General features: G+C 44.1%; 1 protein-coding gene across 1 annotated transcript in view; it reads right to left on the bottom strand.

Annotated features, from left to right (window-relative positions):
• ABCB11 (ATP binding cassette subfamily B member 11) overlaps positions 1-18,215 on the bottom strand; it is a 139,810-nt gene that overhangs the window by 114,806 nt on the left and 6,789 nt on the right. The window lies entirely within an intron of this gene.

Consider the following 18,215-nt stretch of genomic DNA (forward strand, 5'->3'; position numbering starts at 1 on the left):
CTATAACTTCCTTAAGCCCTTGGGTACTTCCATAAGGGCTCCCTACCTCTGGTTCTGCTATCAACCTCCCCTCCAAGATTAATCAGTGCTGTCATAGGGATTTCCTAAGACCTGTTGGTCCAGAGACACTATGAAGGAGCCTGCCTCTGCGTTGAGCCTTCCTGGACCCAGGGGTCACAGAATAAAGAGAGCATCAGGAATCATTTTGTCCATTTTTCTGCCTACAGGCAGGACATACCCAAATCATCCAGGCTACAGAGAATCTCTTCTATTTAAAATCTCTCCAGAAATTCCATAACTTCTATGGGCAACCCAGCCCAATATTTAATGAGGAAAACTTCCAGGAGCTTCTAAGAAAAAATGACCAATTTTGACTCTTCTCCACGCTATCAATCCCAATAATTCTCAAGAACATGAGAGATCACAGGACCATCTGTGTGGAGGAAATAGCTAAACATTCTCAAAATGAAAAGCTTTTTAATATTTCAAAATTATTTGTGACAACTTAATCTACGCCACAGTTTAGAAGGATAGTGCTGGCCACAGTTTCATAAATGTTTGCCTGTTGAAAAATAAGACAATTCTGTTGATATTCATAATACTGATATTCTTCCTTAACTGTGATTTTTTTTAAAACAAAATATGAGTAATATCCATTCTTCTGTGTGATGCATTAAAATAACCAGGCTCCTATGCAGATTCTGGTTTAGCAAAGTTTCCAAGCACATTTTGCACAGCACCTGCCCAGGAAGGAACTAGATCATAGCTCTTGCTTGATTAGTTCCTGGAAATAAATAGCCCACCAGCCTGAACTAGGTCAGGCAAGGCAACATAGCATTCTGTCACACTGGACACCAGCAGCTTCCCTGAACAGTTCTCTTTCACTTCCTCTAAAAAAACTGGAAAGAATTCTGCTACAGATCCATAGCATGAGCCCCAGCCAAAACCATCCAGTCTTATGCCTAGGTAAAATATTTACTTAGCCCTCTGGGTATGTTCCCCCTCTCCACCGCCAGAAATAGCAACTAGAACTTGAGTACGATGCCACCCAATTAATGATGGTACCTTGGTTATGGATCAAGTAATCCAAGGAACCTATCTTCCCACAGGCATAAGAAGAAAAACAATAGTAATGGTTACTTAACACTTAGTACACGTCAGGTTCTTGATGCATTTGTACATTGCATGAATGATTTCATCTAACCCTAACCATATCTTAGACATTTTTTTTCTTTGTTTGTTTTTAATGTGGTAGCAACATTTAACACGAGATCTAGCCTCTTAACAAATTAAGTGTACAACACAATATTGTAAACTGTAGGCCCTATGCTGTACAACAAATCTCTAGAACATAATCATCTTGCATAAATGAACTTTTATACCAGTTGAATAGCATCTCCCCACTTCCCTCTCCCCTAGTCCCTAGCCACCACCACTCCACTCTGCTCCTATGAGTTTGACTGTTTCACATACCTCACATAAGTGGTAACATGCAGTATTTGTACTTCCGTGACTGGCTTATTTCACTTAGTGTAATGTCTTTTAGGGTCATCCATACTGAGGCATATGGAGAGATTCCCTTCCTTTTTAAAGACTGAATAATATTGCTTTGTAAGTATAGACCATATTTCCTCTATCCATTCAGCTGATGATGGACCTTTTAGATTGTTTCCACATTTGGGCTATTGTGAATAGTGCTACAATGAACATGGAATTGCAAATATCCCTTTGTGATTCTGATTTCAATTCTTCTGGATAAATGCCCAGAAGTGGGATTGCTGGATCATATAGCTTTTCTATTTTTAATTTTTTGAGGAACCTCTATAATATTTTCCACAGCAGCTGCACCATTTTATATTCCCACCAACAGTGCACAAGGGTTCACGTTTTCCATATCCTCACCAACACCTGTCTTTTGTTTTTCTTGTAATAGCCATCCTAATAGGTGTAAGGTGATGCTTCATTGTGGTTTTGCTTTGCATTATTTGATGCTTAGTAATTAGTGATACTGAGCATCTTTTCATGTAACTCTTGGCCCTTTGCACATCTTCTTTGAAGAAATGTCTATTCAAGTCCTTTGCCCATTTTTTAATCAGGTTATTTTTTTGCTATTAAGCTGAAGTAGTTCCTTATATATTTTGGATATTAAATATGTTTTTTAGAGACAGAGAAATGAAGGCACAGAGAGGTGGGCAATTTGCCCAAGTGTGGGCCAAGGTTCAAACCCAAGCAGGCTGATGTCAGAACTCATGCTCAGAACTCATGTATTACATAGAAATCAAGTCTTACAGAGTCTTTTTCTAAATTTCAATACTAGGTCTTGCCTAGGCAATAATTATTATGTATAAGAGATGTATAATTTTGGGTATATATAAATATACTCTGTTTTGTTTTCCTATGTTCTATTTCCTATGTTCTATTACAGTTAAATAACAAAAGCACTTATACATCACTTCTCAGGTTCTTGAAGTTTTTTAACTGGATTTCTAGATTTTCTTTTCATCTTTTTTGTTCATTTTATTTGTGATTATTGCTGTTAATCATTTCAGGAATTTACATGTAAACACTTTTTGCTAATCTCAATAAAGGCCTTACATTATCCATCCTTACTCAAGACCAACTCTTTGAATCCCTTAGCTTTTAAGATCAGAAAAAGGAAGGACAGCAGACTAGTACCTTGAAGTACTATGTTTTCCTATGGCTGTATTTTTTTCAGTGCAGAGAAGTGATGCTGGGAGTACCACTGGGAGGTATGGGGCAGACTGTCCTAGTCACTGTGGCTGGCACTAGCCCTGGAAATACTAACGAGAGAAGGGAGTGGATCTTAGCCAGGCCAAGGTCAGGGCTTCCTAATGCTAACACGCTGCAATCATAGATAATACTAGTAAGCGGCTGGACATTCCAACTTGGCTGAAAGAGGACATATAGCCTAGTATGTCTCACAGAAATGTTTTCACTAACAACATTCCCAGTATGACAGGTTTTTCCTCCAATACCACACCTTCTAATTACCTTGTTTACTAGCTCTAGTTTATAGAATGTTCTTTATTATTTTTGATCTAAAATCTATCAGGGAAGAGGAGAGAGGGAAGAAAGGACTGTTGTTTCTGTAACTGTCATGATAATAAGAGTTTGTGTTCATTGAGCTTTCAAATGAGCCAAGGTTCACCCAGATGGACTGTTTATGCGTTTTCTCACATAGCTTTTACAGCTTTTACACAACAGGTGCTTTCATTGTTCACCTTACAAATGAGGAGACTAATATCCAAAATGCTTTTAACTCTAACAGTTCCTAAACTCCCTCTTGGTGAAAAAAATACGAGTGAGAAATTAGATAATGGACTTTAAATCCCAAAATAAAATGCTTTCTTAAAGTTCTTTCTGGAACTCTGGAGCCACCCTAAATCAAAAACTCTAAAATTCTGAGTACTGTAAGCGTAAAACAAGCCTTCTGGCCAGGGATCCCCAGGCTTCTTCTCCATGCTCTTGAACCATGGAGAGAAATGATGGACAAGGGTACTCAGGCTCTTCTTGCTTTCCTCTTCACTCTCTGCACCTGGCAGCTAACACCCTTCTAAGAAATGTGGCTTGCTTTCATGAGCAAAAATACAGTTAGCTCCATACTTTACAAATTCCAATGCTCATTCTGAATGAAAGAAATAAAGGAGTCTGGTCAGAAAAGTTTCCAAGCACTCAAATTTTCTTTATACTCCCGCCCTCCAACCGGCATCTCCTTCCCCTCCAAAGTAGAATGGAATCTGAGCTGAGTTCTGTCCAGGAGGGGATCACTTTTCATCACTGACTTAGATGAAGACACAGAGGCAGGTTAACCCACCAGGGGAAAACATAAGCTAGAATCTTCACCTAATATGTTTCTGTGAGTTCCAACCATGGACTAATAAGACAAAACAATAGAGGAAAAGATGTGGGGTTCTGCTGTGGTTCCCCAAAAAAGCAAGCATGGGATTTGGAGCCACAATGTGGAAATGAGTGAGGCGTTTCATGCAGTATCACCTCAAAGTGAGCCAAATGTGTGATTTAATGATATGATGTAACTGCCCTCCCAAACTCCCAGCCCCAAGAAGGGAAAAAAAGTAAAAGTTGCTTTGCTCTTGGTTTAGACTCGAAATTTACAACATATAGAATAAAGCTGATGATGGCTGTGTCTACTCCCAACTGCTCAGAGCACCGGTGAAATGCTGCCTTCACTGTTGGGAGCCCCACTCTCACATGGCCACAGATGCTCTAGAGAGGGTGGCCAGGAAGTGAAAGTTCTCTGACAACCATCAGCTGAGGTGGAGCTGAAGACCCTGCTGTTATTGATTTGGAAGGAGAGGGAGCCAGCAGAGGGCTGGAGACAGGCCAGCCCACTTGAAGGAGCCTCCTATGAAACAGGAATTAAGTCTCACTCCAGGTGGCAAAGAATGATAGGTCCAGGGTCATGGGTGAAAGTTACACAGAGTTCAAGTACAGCACCAAATAAGAAGGAAAAGCTTGATTAAAGGGTGGTGGGCGAGCACAGGAAGGCTAGCCCTTGGGCTAGAGATGCTGGAGAAGGACTTCAAGTGACATGGGGCCGGGGTTGCTGACTTGATTGACATTTGAAGACTCGCAAACCTAAGATTCCATGATTGGGGCAGGGGGCTTTCCTCAGATATGACACATACCAGTACACAGATGGCTAGGAATTTCCAGTCTCTAAAGCCTGAGGAAGCAACAAGCCTGATATCTCTCACCCCACTTCTCACAAGGTCTGAAATGATATTTCTTCAAGACGTGAGAGCTTGCCTTAGCCTCTGACAAGGAGAAAGGAGGGGTGCTCAAGGGGAGCTAACAGACTTCAGGATGAACCTAAGGTGAACTTCAGACCACGTCCAAGGAGGGTGGAACCTGCATGTCCTTGACTAGTTTCATTGTGGGTGTGTGCAGTCATCCAAAACATATGCTTGCTTTTTACAATGGATATGGTTTAAATACATAAAATTATGCCAGGTGTGTGCAGTGGGAGCCTGGTTTTCCTCCCACCAGACCTCTAGCCCCCTAGATGGGAGCTTTTCATGTGTCCTTCCTGAGACATGTAGATAAATATCGATGTACAGACCTTTTCGTCCTGGTTTTACACAACGGTAGCACAGTGCTAGACTCTACACACTTTACTTTTCTCTATAACATGCTGAAACATTAACGAACAAAGGAGTAGAAGACTTTAAAACAATGTTTACAGATTCTTTTGTAAATCTGGCCCAGCCTTGGGCAACAGGTGGCTGAGAATCCATCATTTTACTTCAGCGCCTGACTTAAACCGACATATAAAGTCACTAAATCACGGTGCTGTTACTCTTTCATCAAATACATCCTGGAGTCTGTATTCCCTACAACCTGGTTTCCTCTGTGATTTAGGGCCTCGATGATCCTTATCCTGGATAAAATAAGAAAGGAGATAATTGTGTTGATTGTAAGCTGTTCTTAAGAGGGTAAAGCTGTTTATCAACAGTAGCAGTTACAAGTAGAATCACCAATGCATGAATAAATGATTGTGAAGGTAAATTGCTCCTCTGTGAGAAGGTAATGAACTCTTTTAGGAAACAGTACATTGTCTTTGGGGGATATCTAATTCGTGAATAGTGTTTGATTCACTGACACTCCAGTCCATGTCATCAACAGTCAAGGGTCCTCTAAAAGCTAGACGCTGACTGAAACCTTCCTTTTCTTTTTTCTTTTAATGTTGCATAATCACTTAAAAAATTTGGGGGGGGTAATTAGGTTTATTTATTTAACTACTTGTTAAGTGAAGGTACTGGGGATTGAACCCCTCTTGAGCTATACCCTCCCCACTCTGAAACCTTTTTTCCTTTCTTTCTTATTTTTGTGGATGAGTACCTAGAGATTAGCTTGCTTGACCATCTGCGAAAAGTAGCAAATGAGGCATTAACAAAGTTGCCCTGTTTGACTCCAAGAGCTAAACCTCTTGGACAGTTCCTGTTAAGTAAACCACTTCCCTGCTGATTATTATTTCAAAATGACAGAGGGGGCAGTTATGGTTGAATTGTGTCCCTCCACAAAAAAGGTAAGTTGGACTCCTAACCTACAGTAGCTCAGAATTGCTCTTTTATTTGGAGATAGGGTCTTTTTTTTTTCCAGTTTTTTTGGTTTTTAAAAATTTTTTTTACTGAAATGTAGCTGATTTACAATGTTAGTTTCAGGTCTATAGCAAAGTGATTCAGATATATATACAATATATTCTTTTCAGATTCTTCTCTATTATGTTACTATAAGAAACTGAATACAGTTCCCTGTGCTGCACACTAGGTTCTTGTTGTTTATCTATTTTTATGCACAGCAATGTGTGTCTGTTAATCCCCAACTCCTAATTTATCCCTCCACATCTTTTCCCCTTTGGTAACCATAGTTTGTTTTCTATGTCTATAAGTCTGTTTTTGGTTTGAAAACAGAATTTGTATCATTTTTTTTTAGATTCCACATATAAGTGATACCATATATTTGCCTTTCTCTGTCTGACTTACTTCACTCAATATGATCATCTCTAGGTCCATCCATGTTGCTGTAAATGGCATTATTTTATTCTTTTTTATGGCTGACTAATATTTCAGTGTGTGTGTGTGTGTACGTATCACAACTTCTTTATCCAGTCATCTGTTGAAGGACATTTAAGTTGTTTCCATGTCTTGGCTATTGTAAATACTGCCACTGTGAACACTGGGGTGTGTGTGTCTTTTTCAAGTTCCCTCTGGATATATGCCCAGGAGTGGGATTGCTGGATCATATGGTAAGGCTCTTTTCAGTTCTTTTAAGGAGATATTCATACTGTTCTCCATAGCATGGAAATAGGGTCTTTATAGAGGTAATCACGTTAAAGCGAGGTCTGAGGGTGGGCCCTCATCCAATCTGGCTGGTGTCCTTATGAAAAAGGGAAATGTGGACACAGACACACACACAAAGGGGAAAGACGGTATGTGTGTGAAGAGAAGCAGGGAGAGAATGATCATCTATAAAGCCAAAGAGAGCAGCCTGGAACAGATCCTTCCTTTCCTCACAGCCTTTGGGAGGAACCAGCCCTGACTTCTGGCCTCTAGAAATGTGAAACAATAATTTCTGTTGTCTAAGTCACCCATTTTACTACAGAACCTAGTGATGGTATTAACATGGTGTTGGTTTGGCAGGATCTTAGAGTGAAAGTAATCCTTAGAAGCTCATCTAGTCCACCTTCTGGCTCTAAGCATCTTTCCCAGATAAGAAACTTTAAAAAATTGTGATAAATCTGTCCAGAAGTGCTTCACAAGTGGTTAAGAACAAGGGCTCTTGACTCAAGCAGCTGGAGTCAAAACCCAGCTCTGCCCTTAGCACTGTCTTCACTGTCGGCAGATTATTTAATTTCTCTAAACCTGAGCTTCCTCCTCTGTAGACGGAGGATAGCAAAAGCCCCTCCCTGAGACAGAGACAAGAATTAGTGACCGCATGTCAAAGCTTAGCACCGTGCGCCATAAATGCCGGCTCTGGTTATCGTTCATTCTGGTGGCACCGTCTCAAGTTAGTGCGGGTTCAGGGCAGAGCTTAGCTGCAGGTCAGCCCCATCTCGGCCTGTTATTTGAATGCACTGGCCAGAGACAAGGACAAGAGCCACGTTCTGCCTTCTGTTCTTCCCGACTTTGTAAGTGTGATAAGAAGGGACTGGCTCTCCAGCAGAGCGCTCAGAATAACGAAAGGGAGAAGAACCAAGACCTGTGGGGGAAAACAGCCACACAAAACACGCACTGGTGGCTGTTTCCTCAGCACCCACTCCATGGAGGGTCCTCCCGGAGGGGCTATGACTGTGGAAGAAGGGAGTCTGAGATGCCTAACGGACCTGGCAAAGCCTTCAGCTACTAAAAGAGTGTTTTAGAATCCAGAGGGGCGGGGTTGCAAGTCCCCTCAGATCTCTGATTGTCCCCTAATTTCGAAGGAAAGAAAACAGAGGCCCTGAAAGGTGGAGAGACTTGTGCAACATGATCTGTCAGATAAAGCTCAGATAAGAAATGAGCTTCGTCTACTGTTAGGAAGATACGAGTTCTGTTATGCGGAAGGAAGACTGACTAAATAGAAGTCAAAGAGCCCAACATCACCATCCCTGAAGAGTTGCAGAAGTAAGGTAATGATGATGATGATGATGATGTGACCAAATATTGAGCAGCTACTACACGCCCAGCATTGTGTTCATGGTTTTGTAGACCTGATAATCTCATTTCATCCTCACTCAACAACCTTGCAAGGTGGTTACAAGAAAGATAAGACACTCAACTTCCCCAGAACGGAGAGCTGGCAGGTAGCGGTTAGGACCCCAGCTTCTACTTTGGACAACCTCTCAGAGGCGGCCACCAGCAGCAGATGCTGCGAAGGACCCTTCTTGCTCAGTGAGTGTACTTTTAGAACGTCCCAGCTGCAGCCCTGAGAAGTTTTATTTTTTACCAGTGAAATAGATTTACTTGGTCTCCCATACAGAGTTTTGAACTATGAAAATGATATCAAAAATAACCACCATGTTACTCTTGGTGTAAGAACAGGCTCTCAGACAAAATCTTCCATGCAGTTTGGGTCTGATTGCTTTTGCATTATCATAGACTTACAGAAATCATCGCTTTTCTCCCGGGTAATGACATTGCAGCAGTTCCCCTTGTACTTGTCTAGCACCGTGTAATGAAATGCAGAGGAAACTGCAGGAAACTCTGTGGTTGGGTTTTGAACTTGAGCCACCACACTCAACCTCAACACTCTGACAAGGGCACCTGGAATAAAAAAGGGGGGTAACATAATTGGAAGGTCCTGTCCTTCTTTAGGAGACAAGAGAAACATAATGTGGGGGACCTGACTTAAGGCTCTTGCTTACAAATGTCTCCACTTAAACCCAAACTAAGCAAACCCAGGGGGCCCCACTTGGGACACCCCGCAACTCTCAGAAGCCATGTGCTGGAGAGAGGGTATATGAGAGGATGCCTGCACGCGTAAGTACTGTTATACCTCTTAGCAGTTAGCACTGCACTTGGCTCCAAGTTAGATGACAAGCATTTCCTGAGTGCCTTCTGTTTTCAGAGCCATACTGAGGGCTGGCAGAACGTTCTGTCGCAGGATTGCGTAAGACCTCCCCAGGCATCTCATCCCTAGATGGTTAAAATAGCAACTGCCTTTCAGCAGGAAGTTAAGTAAGACCACCTGTACTTCTGTAAACTGACAAGGGAGCTTCTAAAAGGTACAAGATAAATCTAAAATTAATTAAAGCAGAAAGAAAGTGAATGAGTAAGAGTAGATACACCATTTACTGAACAACTTTTATGTACATGTAGGCTGTAATGCCTTATCAGATATGGTCTTCTCAACAATGTTATGGTAGCTGCTATTATGACGCCTCATTTTACAGATGAGAAAGCTAGAGATTTGGGAGAGGTTGAGTGTCACGCCCAAGGAGACAGAGACAGACAGACAGACAGACAGACAGACACACACACACACACACACAGAATGGACCTGGTAGTCAATCCTGGTTCATCAGACACTTGTCAATGTGTCCAACCCTTGCTGCCCCTTCCCCCCTTACAAGGCAAGCTTTCAAAATAGCCTATTCATGTGTTCTCATTTACTCCCGTTTCTTTTAAGTAGTTAAGGCTGCAGTCAGAGAAACTAGTCTGTAAAATAGTCCCACATTTACCTCATTTATCAATAATCCCTCTTTTCTCCTTCCCTAGTGAAAATGGAAGGCAGAGTATTTTCTAATGAATCCAAACTCTTCTGTGATAGAAAAGCTGCCCCCAAAGAAATTAAAGATAAGAGAAAATGAGAATCTAAAAAGATTTGAGATTTGTCAGGAAGAAACCCTGATAGTACATTGGAGTAGATCACTAGTAAAATCTATTCATGACTTCTAGTAAAGTCAGAGCACTGTATCAGCAAGATGAGAGCTGTTGCTGTCTCAAGGTCCAATGCCAGCACCCCCAGGGCAGTCTGTTAGTGGGCTTCCTCACTGGCCGGCAGGCAGCATGAGTTTGAATGCTCAGCTGTATATAATTATCAAAGTGCAATGGCTATATCCCAGATGGAAATTAGCTATTTTAGGGTCAAATTTAAGGCAGACTTATTTGTTTAAATCAACTAAAACAGAAGAAAAAAATTAAAAAGCCACACACCTTTCTAATATTTTTACAGAGAAATAGCATCTGCATTGAAGCCAGCCCAGGTAGCTGTGTGTCAGATGAACTGGACCTGGGAAGCTGTTTCAAATGTGGGATAAGGGACAGGCGCATGGGGCAAAGGGGGCAGCTGGCACTTCACATACGTTGTCTCTGAAATACATGTATTCCTGCCACCATTTTGAAGGTGGCTCCATCCAAAAGACTAAGTTCTTAGTCCAAGAAGTTAGGAGTTGATCTCTAGTCTCTTTAATTCCCAAAGCCAACCGCTTTCTGCTGCATGGACTTGGTCTCCTGATACTTGGTAAGGATACACACAGTCAGCCCTTTCTCCAAGTGGTGTGGCTTCCAAGGGACTGGGCAAGCCACTTCCTGGAGCCAGCCCCTACCTCTATCCCTCCTCCCAACACCTCTTTCCCAGGGAAACAAATGGAGACAGACTAAATGAGATCCCCCCTCCTTCCTCCAAGCGCCTGTGCTCAATTTTGGTCAGGAACAAGCAAGTGAGGCTAGTAGTGCCACTTGGACACTAGGGGGTGCCTGATGCTCACAAAATCCCTGGGATTCGCAGGAAGGGCCTTGCAGTTCCTGTTTGATCTTTTTTGTTGTTTTTGTCAGTTTAATTTATTACTGTTTGATATCCAGTAACACCAACATACCCCTGCCAGGCCTGTGGACCTTGGGCTCTGGCAAGTCTGACCTGTCCAATAAAATACAGTTACGAGGAATGGACGTTTGATCTTACTGAGAAGGTACATAATCTCTCCTCCTACCCCTAAGAAATATCACTTCTAATGGATCAAAATCTACCATTTCAAGACGAACTCATTTCTTTGTTTAATAGCTTTTTCCTGCTGGAGAATTCTTCCTTTTAGACCATCTAAATCCGACATGCTCTAGTTCAGTGCTATGAGAACAACAAAACAACAAAAAACAGGTTCCCTCAGTGTGAAAGAAAACCATCATCCTCCCAGCCCCACTATCGCTAGCTTCTAGAATCACCCAGAATAACAGAACAGCTGCCTTTCGGTTTCCGCCTGAGGGGGCTCAGAGAGCAGCAGGAGAAGGGGGTGGCAGGCCCCACGGACAGCCCCAGGTGCGCCTGCCCCACATGCTGAGGCCTTTCAAAGCTGGGCTCTTGGCAACAGCCTTTGAAATAACCAAATGCTGGCAACATAGGTTTGACATGAATATGCTAATAAGAATATCCAAGTCTCCTACTTATATGCTTTTGGATCTTTGAAAACAAAAATTCAGCCACTAACCATAACTAACAAAAAATAAAGGAGAACGAAAAAGTAGCCTGACCTTCACTTAGTTTCTCCCACTGACCTCCTTGTGCCGGAGCCAAAGCACTTTTCACACCAGAGAGAAAAATGGTGGTGGTCTCGACAAGGAGCCGGGACCACTATGTGCTAAAGACGTTTCACCTCCCCCTACTCACAAAAGCTTGGGAATGGATAAATAGGCACTATGCAGTCCTGTCAATCAACTGCAGTCTCTATTTCTGTTACTACTAAGATGTATAAGAAGCTAACATTTTGGTACAAAGCCCCTCATCAGTGTATTCAGAGGAACTGTGGGGAGGCTTAATGAGTAATGTCTGTAAACTTGCCAGGCTGCTAATTGTGCATAGCATTTCCTTACAGTCTCTCCATCCTGTCACTCTGGTCCCAAAAATCACTCTGGCTTCCATACATCTTCCTTTGTTTGCCGGCGATAGGCCTGGAGGCACACACCTCAGAGGAAGGCACTTCTCTATAACAAGATGTGACAATGAGTCTGGGGAATCTGCTGGCTAAGCATAATTGTAAAAAAGAACTTTGCATCATTATCCACTACTTTTCTGAGACACGAAGGTGAGTGGGAAGGCTCTGCCCGCTTCTGCCCCCCAGGGGAGCGGGGCAGGCACACAGCAGGTGATGACCGACCAACCCAATGGCAAGTCCATCCTGCCTGTGGGGGAAGAAGGAACAAATTAAACAAAGCCTGAATCAACCATCAAACCAAACCTAACATAAACAGCTGAATGGTAAAGAAACAAAAAAACTTTAGTCCCTCAGAGATGAATTATACCCATGTTCAAAATTCTTGGCACTCTTTGAAAGGAATGTTTGTAGACATTTCTTTGCCTTGGTATCACTGGGGAGCAAGTTTTTGCTGCAGAAGATGTAGGGCGCACAGATTATATTTTATCTGCCAGTACAAAGCCAGGAAGAGGTGGCCTTACTGTCAAACAGAACATGATTACCAATAGGAACATGAATGAAAGAAAAGCAGCCTCTGGGACCTCCCTCAGCAGGCTGAGAGAAAATTCCAGCCGTCCCACACCCACCCTACCCTGACCCTTCCAACAACGTTCTCCAGCTCCCAGCCCCAGCTCTCCTGCCGTTTCTGATAACTGACCTTGCTGCTGGTATGAAAGCACCCACTGCTTCTGTGGCCACCATCCCTGCACAGAGATCTTCTCTAAGGCTTCCACACCGTTCAGCCTTATGCAATTTTCCCCCTCAGCCGTCTTTACTGAGGATAATTGGGGCATGCGGGCATAATTTTTGAAGCTAATCCACCATTTTATAATCAGTGAAAAGAAGTGCAATGTTCTAGAGAAACGCAATGTCCAGATAGCAGGCTGGAAGCTCTGCTGCCCCAGGGTCCCATTTCTTCTATTCTGATCCTTTGGCAACAGTTCCTAGCATCTTACTGCAGGCAGGGCGTGGAGAAGGAGACAGTGGGAAGGAAGGATCTGGCTGCCCTTCAGATAAAACTCTATCAAACTGGCTTGCTGGAGCTAACAGGGGAGGCAGGCAGCTAACCAGAAACAGTCCTACCTTAGGTAACATGTGTGGTCCATCAACATTTGTACCCATCTGGCCTGCTCCTCATATTCCCCCTCTCTCTTTCTTATATCAGGAAGGTAGACCCCAACCTGAAATCCATTAGAGTAAGTCCCCAAATTTCAAAAGTTGTATATTCTAGAAGTCTCCTTATATGTGTAGTTCTAGTTCTGATAGTAGCCAAGGTTACATTCAGGCAGGGTGGGTGAGCTCTGGGTCCTTCCGGCAGCCAGGAGGCTGTAGGCACCAAAAGTCCTGCCAACTACCCTCTTCCCATTCCCTGCACCCACATCCTCCAGGTGACCAGGTCAGTCCTTGGCTGCTGACGAGTGGTCTGGTCATCATCCCCTTCCCGACCCTGACATGGTCACTGCTCTCCCAGATTAGGACTCCTCCCACCAGCACGATATACCTTTGATGGGATACCTGAGAAAGGACTTCCCTCTCTGGGTTTCCTTAACACCCCCAGTGTTGCACATCTTCCCTTGGCATTCCCTGCCTGTTTTATAAGCGTCTTTGCTGGGCACAGGCCCCCGGGCCCCTTAGGAACCTGGCTGGGAGAGAACATGAACACTGACGGCCACTCTCAAGGTGTTCTTTGAGACTCAGCCAGACTCCAGACCTGCCAGGCCATCGCTGTCTCTTCCAGTGGAGTTCTTCTCCCACTAGAGCACTTTGTAGTATGATCGTAGTATGTCAAGGAGCTGAAGTGTCTTTGGCCTCCAGTTTCTTCAAGAATTTTCTGACCGTCAGTCCCAGAGTCTGCTTTCACTCTCCCTAGGGGCCTGCGATGTCATTATTATACAAACAGAACTCCCCAACAGCCTCCACCAAAAACAAGCCGATTTGTCTGGAGTCCAGGACAGAGCACAGAATGGGTTTCATTCTGAGTCCTATGCCATTAATCATCTGCTTGGAATTGAGAATGAATTTCTTACAGCAACAATGGGCCAGCTGGTAGTTCAGATCCCTCTCCAGCTAGCAAAGAGCCCATGAACCCAAAATGTGGCTCAGCTGTATAAATAACCGTACCAGTCTCTGTTCTGTGATTCGACAACAAAATTCACACAATCAGGAGGGAGAAGAACATAGAAAAAGGAAAAGGTCTTTATGCTTTCTTGGGTACAGGCCCGCTCCTGGGAAATTTCCTAAAACAAACCAAGCAGTTGCATCTTTGGCTTCCTGCCATCCCCCACCGCCAACCTGCACCCATACAGCTTCTCTAGCACCTAAGAGCCTCTCCTCAAGCATTCCAGGACTCCCGACGTTTGAAATCCCTCAGCTCCACCCCACCCAGGCTGGCCTACCCCTCAGCAGGCTCCAGGCAGCAACCTTGGACCGCCTGCCCCCACCCCACGGTCCTTCTGCATAGGTGTACTGTCTGCTGAATCGCTGAAGGAAACCAGCAAATCAGCTCCTGATCCAGTGTGAAGATGACTGCACACTGGCCATTCCATGAGTTTGCATAAGAACTCCTGGCAGAAGTCAGACGGGGATGCAGCAGGGCACAAGAAAACCTCCCTGCAGGAATAACAGCAATTGTGTTGCTATGAAGCACTGGCCATGAGGCAGGTCCTGTGCCAAGCGCTTTGTCAAATATTTAAGCGCCAGGAACAAGGATGTGAGAACCAGGGCTACAGCACAAATGAAATAACTCCCCTGTCCTCACGGAGCTTACACTCCTGTGCATCATCTCATTTAGTTTTCATAACAACCTAGGAGCCTGCTACTGTATTACCCCCATTTTATTCAGTACAAATAAACAAAAAAACAAACGAAGTGCCTGGAGATTAAATTATGCACTGCAAGAACATCCTGGTAAGCGATGAAACGAGGACGCTGAGCCAGGCTCCCTGTGATGCCCGAGTCATGTCTTTACCACTGGGCCCAGTCATCTGGGAGCCAGAGCACCCCACATCTGGCTCCCATCACAGATGGGGTCCAAGCCCTGGGTTCAACATCCCCGGGCTTCTCATGCTTTTGTCAGCTTCTTCCCCTTCTTGTCTTCTTAACTCATAGATCCTCAGGAGGACTCACCTTTCCCCCAAGCTGAGGTAGGGGAGAGGGGACAGGAAGGCTGGGAGCCAGAGCCCATACGCGAACTGGGGTGGGGGTAGAGGCTGTCTTTATGACCGCAGCCTCCATGGATCTAATAAGAGGTTTTCTTAAGCCTCCTTGAAGCCTCGAGAACCTGTAATTGTCTGAGGGGTGAGTCATGTTATACACATAGTTCTATCTTGAAATAAAACACTTAGAATAATGGGTTCACTCAAAAGCTGTTATCTGGAGTCTTAAGGACTGGTATATTTTACACCAAAAAAATAAGAAAATGTTTCCTTTGTGCTCTGGTGTGAAACAGGCACACTCACTCCCTTGTCAATGAGTTAAAGAAGCAAGTAGACACTGAAGGACCAAGGTCCCCATGAGGTCTGAAAAGAAAGTAGTCTTATTAAGTCAAGGACCGCAGTCTCAACCACCTCTGAACTTTATAGAACTGAGTATCTGTTTACTTCTTTCGGGTGATTCGTTGTTCTTCAAAGACAAAAACAAATGAACCCAGGACACAGATCCCCTGCTAACACTTGATCTCAGAGAAATGCCCTTTACATCTTTACAAGATTAAAATGCTCTATTCTGCAATATAGTGCTTTTGGTGCCGCCTAGCTCAGTTTTAAATTCTGGGTACTCAGAAGACTGTTGGCCATCTCCTTCCATTTAGTCCAGCTATCACATATGTGGATCTGGTCAGCAAAAGGATTCTGACCCAGAAAGAAGACTCCCATCCCCACCCCTTCTCCGCAACCTGGAAGTGTAATCCCCTCTTCTCCCCTCCCTGCCCATTCCTAGCCTCCTTCTCCAGGGCCAGGCCAAAAGGACCAACCTCAGACCCCTCAAAGACTGCCTCTGACAGCTTAGCTGGAGAATAAAACTAACAGAGAAGGAGAGGACAGAGGGAAGAGGGTTAGGAACCTTCCTTGGGTGCTTGTTCTTGGGTTGGCAGCTCTGTCAGGATGTCTGGCAAATGGAGGGCCAGGCCATCCTTGTTTTCAGGTTGATTCATCCTTTGCTGAATGCAACACAGTCCGGGCTGGGCAAACCATTCTGGTTCCATTCCATTCTGGCAAATCAAGTGTGCTAGGATATGGCAACAGTCAGATGGAAGGGGGAGACTTACCTGGTGCTCCTTCTGGATCCCTATTTGGGCCTCTGCACCCATCCCCAGCTGCTAAGGGCTCATGACTAGGCCCCTTGATGGCCTTGCCCTCAGCCAGCAGCTGCCTCACCCAAGGTTACAGGAGCGTGATACAGACTGAATGTGTGTCCCCCCAGAGTTCACAGGTGGAAACCTAACCCTCAAGTGTGATGGTATTCGGAGGTGTGGACTTTGGGAGGTGATTAGTCATGAGGGTAGAGCCTTTGTGAATGAGACTGGGCTCTTAAAAAAGATGCCCCAGAGAACTCCTTTCTCCCTTGCACCACGTGAGGGCACAGCGAGAAGACGGCCGTCTGTCTATGAAACAGGAAGTGGCTTCTCACCAGACACTGAGTCAGCAAGCGCCTGGATCTTGGACATCCCAATCCAGAAGTGTGAGAAATAAATTTCTATTGTTTATGAGCCATTCAACTTGTGGTATTCTGTCACAGCAGCCCAAACAGATCAGTGCTGGGTGGTTGGGGGCCAACAAAGGCTTGGCTCCAGCCCCAACTAGGGATGACTCAGAAGGACCATTCCCAGCCCCAGAGCATTCCATGGGGTTGGCTGAGGCCTATCTCCAGGGCAACTGCACCAGAGTCCAGCTTCTTCCTCTGCCCATCCTGCCTTCATCCCACCCGTCCTTATGCTGTACACATAGCTTTTGAGAACATTTGTGAGATCCCCTAATATTGATATTTAGTTTCATAAAGGATAGATCCAAGCATCTTTCGTACATACATGAGAGAGGATGAAGGGGGTCTTTTCTCCAACTCCCTCAAATTTACATTAACTGAGTAGGAAGGGTGTAGGTTTGCTATCAATGGGGACCTTTAGAGAAGTTCTGCCACCACAGATGTCTCTCCACCATGAACACAGTTATGCTATGTCACCTGCCTTGGGGTTACCCTGCCTGGAGTCAGATGGGTATCAGTAGGTGGCCCCAGAGCATTCCCTACTTCCTATGAATTACTTCAGTGTGGGAAAGGCACCTCTAGTGTCCAGCCTCCACTGAATCTCTCCAGTCACCTTCACAAAGGAAGACCACTGGGTTGAGAAATTTCAGAAGCAGATGGGAGATTAGAGGTCATTCCATCCAGCCATTTCCAACCTGGAGTCTACTTTTAAAGAGAAAAGATGGAGCTCTTTCAGTTATTTTTAAAAGCCAGATTGAAATGGTGTGCTTACCAACTTCAATAGCCTCATCTAACAGGCTTGTCAATATTAAATCTTTTTATTCATTAGTTCAACAACTCATCAAGCCCCTGCCAGGTGCTAGTTCTGAAGATACAGACAGGAAAAAAGGTGATGAGTTACTGGTGCACACAGAAACCTGCACTCTGGAAAGAGACAAAACTGAGTAAACAGATAGACTTAAGACTAAGAAGGAAAAATAATCGGGGATGGGACACAAAAACAGAAGGTGGAAACTACGTAAAATGGACAAGCTGAAACTGATAACTCTGATCTGACTTAATTAATTAAAAATGGAAAACAAAGTTAATTGTTACTCAGTAAATATAATTCTTAGATAAATGATCTTTCCAAGCATGGCCCCATGGAATTAGTTTAAAAGGATCTTCCTTTATGAAAGACTTTAAAACAGGGGTCTTTAATCCCTTTTAAGAAACACAAAAAGCAGGCAACTTGAGATCACATCACTAATTTTTGACCAACGTGGACTAAGACTTGGGTCTCTTCTCTGGAAAAGGACCCTTGCTATTACATTGTATTGAAGAGCTGACCCAGAAAGCAATGCCAATCGAGGTTAGAGACGTGGCTCTGGGTCGAAGCTCCTGGGTTCAAAGCCCGGCTCTGACACTTCCCAGCTGGGTGGTCCTGAGCAGGCTATTTTAATTCTGAGCGTCAGTGTCCTCCTCCATTAAATGGGAATGCTAATAACGGTATCTTGCTCAGCATGTTGTACCCCTTAATGTGAGACTATGTGCCAGCTGCTCAGCAGATACCAACTATCACAGGCCTTGTCTCAAAGGCCAGAAACCCAGGCTG

The sequence above is a fragment of the Vicugna pacos genome, chromosome 5 (genome assembly GCF_048564905.1).
Source record: "Vicugna pacos chromosome 5, VicPac4, whole genome shotgun sequence".
Lineage (NCBI taxonomy): Eukaryota > Metazoa > Chordata > Mammalia > Artiodactyla > Camelidae > Vicugna > Vicugna pacos.